Source organism: Tachyglossus aculeatus, chromosome 4 (genome assembly GCF_015852505.1).
Source record: "Tachyglossus aculeatus isolate mTacAcu1 chromosome 4, mTacAcu1.pri, whole genome shotgun sequence".
Classification (NCBI taxonomy): domain Eukaryota; kingdom Metazoa; phylum Chordata; class Mammalia; order Monotremata; family Tachyglossidae; genus Tachyglossus; species Tachyglossus aculeatus.
In genome coordinates, this window is record NC_052069.1 from 122,888,734 (window position 1) to 122,893,295 (window position 4,562).

A 4,562-nucleotide genomic window follows, 5' to 3' on the forward strand; every position below is an offset into this window, starting at 1 on the left:
GGACTGTTGGTGTAAGAAATAATTAGAGGAGGCCAGGTTTGGGGGGCTCTTAATCCAAGAGCCTGGGAGGAGTGGAAAGAAAAGGCAGGGAAAGTAAAAAAGACAGGAAGGAAGGGCGGGTCATCTTTAAGGCTGGACACTGGGGTGGCTGCTGATGGCTCTTGCAGATCTTGGACTGACAGATAATAATAATGTACTTGTTAAGCACTTGGTAGCAAGCACTGCACTAGGCCTTGTCTCACAGAACACTTTTTTAGTGTTATTTGTTAAGCCCTTACTATGTGTTCAACACCATACTAAGCCCTGGGGTAGAAAGAAGTGAATTAGCTTGGTTAAAGTCCCTGTCCCTTATGGGCCTCACAGTCTAAAAAAGAGGGAGAACTGGAGAACCAAGGCCCAGAGAAGAAGAGTGACATGGCCAAGGTCACACAGCAGACAGGTGGCAGAGCCAAGATTAGAACCTTTGATCTTCTCACTCCCAGGCACGTGCATGATTGACTATTTTGAACTTCACAGTGTTGACCCTTTCCTTTCCACTCATTCTTCAGCATGCCATTATTTTACTCAAATTCACCCTTCATCTGCGATCCTCATTTTAGGGAGGTGGAATTTAGGGAAAATGAGGGAATTTTATGGTTCTTTTAAAGGCACATCTCCTCAGAGAGGCCTTCCCTGATTAAGCTCTCATCAAACCTGGGGAGATGGGGGAATTTTATGGCTCATTTGAGGCACATCTCCTCCAGTAGGCATTCCCTGACTGAGCCCTCATTCCCTTTTCTCCGACTTCCTTCTACATCACCCTGACTTGCTCCTTTTATTCATCCCCTCCCTCAGCCCCGCAGCACTTTTGTCAAGCAGCATGGGTCTGTGGAAAGAGCATGGGCTTGGGAGTCAGAGGTCATGGGTTCTAATCCTGACTCCGCTTCATGTCAGCTGTGTGACTTAGGGCAAGTCACTTAACTTCTCTGAGCCTCCATTACCTCATCTGTAAAATGGGGATTAAGACTATGAGCCCCACGTCGGACAACCTGATCACCTTGTATTCCCCCCAGCGCTTAGAACAGTACTTCGCACATAGTAAGCGCTTAACAAATGTCATTATTATTATTATTATTATATTTGTAATTTCTTTATATTAATGTTAGTCTCCCCCTCTAGAATGTAAGCTCGGTTTGGGAAGGGAATGTGTCTGCCAATTCTGCTGTATTGTATTCTCCCAAGCTGTTAGTACCCTGCTCTGCATACAGTAGGCACTAAATAAATACCACTGATTGATTGATTGGCTCTTGGATCAAAACCTTGGAGCCTGGACAAGGTCCCATGATACTTTCTTACGCTGCCAACAAGCACCTTACTGGTGGGAACAGTTTCTGGGTCCCAAGTGGGACAGAAGCTTTGTCTGAGGTGATTGTATTCTGATCTAAAAATTTCATGTATCAGAGGCCACCCCATCAATCAATCAATCAATCATATTTATTGAGCACTTACTGTGTGCAAAGCACTGTACTAAGCGCTTGGGAAGTACAAGTTGGCAACATATAAAGACAGTCCTTACCCAACAGTGGGCTCACAGTCTAAAAGGGGGAGACAGAGAACAAAACCAAACATACTAACAAAATAAAATAAATAGAATAGATATGTACAAGTAAAATAAATAAATAAATAAATAAATAAATAAATAGAGTAATAAATATGTACAAACATATATACATATATACATTTATCTCGTGCCTCATCATGTGCACAAATGTTTGCAATTTGTGGTTAGGTTGCTATCTCTTTGAAGTGGCTTAACTAATTCTACAGAAAATAGTTTTTTTAAGCTGGGAGGATTTGTTCAATGAGTCAAGCTGAAAAATGGCTAAGGGCTCTTGGCACTAAGCTGAAACCAATCCACAAGTGCAAAACTGATAATTGACCTTCGGGATGTCAGTCCCAGCTCAAGCCCAAGAATAAGCCTTGCTTGTCACTAATCAGTCTATCAGTCAGTGGCATTTACTGAGCGCTTACTATATGCAGAGCCAGTGTACTAAGTATTTGGGAGATAACTATAGGGCAGAGTTTGTAGATACATTCCAAAAGATCAATTAATGGTATTTATTGAGTGCTTACTGTGGACAGAGAACTGTACTAAGCGCTTGGGAGAAGACAATAGAACAGAGTTGCTAGACATGTTCCCTGGCCTCAAGGAGTTCATGGTGTAGAAGGGAAGACAGACATTAATACAAATCAATAAATTCCGGGTATGTGCATAAGTACTGTGGGACTGAGGGAGGGGTGAATATAGGGTGCAAATCCAAGTGCAAATGTGAAGCAGAAGGAAATCTATCTTGTCCAGCCTTGGTGCAGTTTTTACGTGCAAAGAAAGTGCTTAATAAACACCATCATTATCATAGAGAAGCAGCATGGCTCAGTGGAAAGAGCATGGGCTTTGGAGTCCGGGGTCATGGGTTCAAATCCCACCTCTGCCACTTGTCAGCTGTGTGACTTTGGGCAAGTCACTTAACTTCTCTGGGCCTCAGTTCCCTCATCTGTAAAATGGGGATGAAGACTGTGAGCCCCACATGGGACAACCTGATTGCCTTGTATCTTCCCCAGCACTTAGAACAGTGCTTGGCACATAGTCAGCACTTAACAAATACCATCATTATTAGAATATGATAGCATTTATTAAGTGCTTACTATGTGCAAAGCACTGTTCTAAACACCGGGGAGGCTACAAGGTGATCAGGTTGTCCCACGGGGGGCTCACAGTCTTAATCCACATTTTACAGATGAGGTAACTGAGGCCCAGAGAATCGAACCACAAAAACTGTTATTGCTACTATGGCACAGCTCCAAGATCACCTCCTCCAGGAAACCCACCCTGATTGACTCCATCCATCATCATCATAATAATAATAATAATGGTATTTGTTAAGCACTTACTGTGTGCCTAACAAGTACCATAATGATGGTATTTGTTAAACGCTTACTGTGTGCCTAACAAATACCATCATCATTATTATTATTATTATGGATGAAGTCAATCAGGGTGGGTTTCCTGAAGGAAAATAGGGGGAGGAGATGAGCAATAAGTCAGGGAAGGCTTCGTGGAGGAGATGCGATTTAGGAGGGTTTTGAAAATGAGGAGAGTGGCCATTTGTCCACTATGAAGGGGCAGGGAGTTCCAGGCAGGAGGGAGGTGTGAGTGAGAGGTTGATAGAGATGTGAATAGGTTGATGTTAAAATAGCAACGTGTGTGGGGTGAATTGTACTGGGAAAGGAGCAAGGCTAGGTAGGAGGGGGAAAGCTGATGGAGTGCCTTAGAGCCAAGAGGAGTTTTCTGTTTGATATGGAGATGGATAGGCAACTATGGGAGGATTCTGGGGAGTGGGGAGATGTGCAGAATTACTCATTTAGAAAAATGGACAGGCGAGGGGAATGGCTGGAGGCAAGAAGGCTGGCCCATCTCTTCTTTTTGTCCTTTCCTTTCTCTGAACCCCTATTCTCACTCTGTTTTATCTTTCTCTCTTTTTGTCTTGCTCTGTCCCAGCCTCTAGACTGTGAGCCCATTGTGTAAGGACTGTCTCTATATGTTGTGGACTTGTACTTCCCAAGCACTTAGTACAGTGCTCTGCACACAGTATGCACTCAATCAATACAATTGAATGAATGAATGAATGGAGCTGTGACATAATAGCAATAACAGTCTTTGTAATGGTATCCATTTTCCTCCCACCCCAACACTCTGTGTGACCTCGTGTCATGAGTGTTTCCAGCTCTGGGAGTCAGGAGTCACGGTTCACCGGTGACCGAGCATGGCCACAGATGAGTGTGTGGTCTGGATTCCCTTGGCCTGGGGGAGTGATGCCCCAGCTACCACAAGAGGCTCTGGGGCCGAGGCCATGGGTGACCATAGGCCACCTGTTCTGCCCCCGTGCCCGGAGGAGATGCCCTCGGCCTCACCCCTCTACCGGACCCAGACAGCCACTGGCCTGCGAGCCTGGGCCTCTCCGGACCGATACTAGAAGAGATGACTTTGTTCCTGACAAAATTCTGCTGTAATCCTCAGCTAGAGCTGTGGAACCCCATCTGGAGAGATGAGTGGATTACTGGTACTCAGGTCAAGAGTCTCCCTTCCTACCTTCTGGAAAAAGTTGAGAACTGTTTGTTAGCAAACATTTCAGTCTCGGGGCTGGGGGTGAAGAAACCAGCAGTATCAGAGCTGGAAAGAGCTGGGTAGAGGATTGTAGACAGCCTAGTTTGGGGCAGACACTAATGACACTAATCTCCCAATATTCTAAGACACTGACCCTAATGCCAAGAAAGGATGTGTACAAGCAGAAGTAGTTGACTGCTGCTATGTCCTACTGACTTGCCCCCAGGCCCCCTTTGTGGCACTGATAGGTATTCTGGGAGGATGTGCCTCTCTATCACCCCTCCACCCCTGGTGACAGCAACCTTGTTCAGGAAAGCTGAACCTTTTGATCGCTTACTGGTGGTACTAGGCATCACTTTAGTAATAGTATATATGGCAAATAATAATAGTAGTAGTAGTAGTGGTGGCACTGCACCTCTTT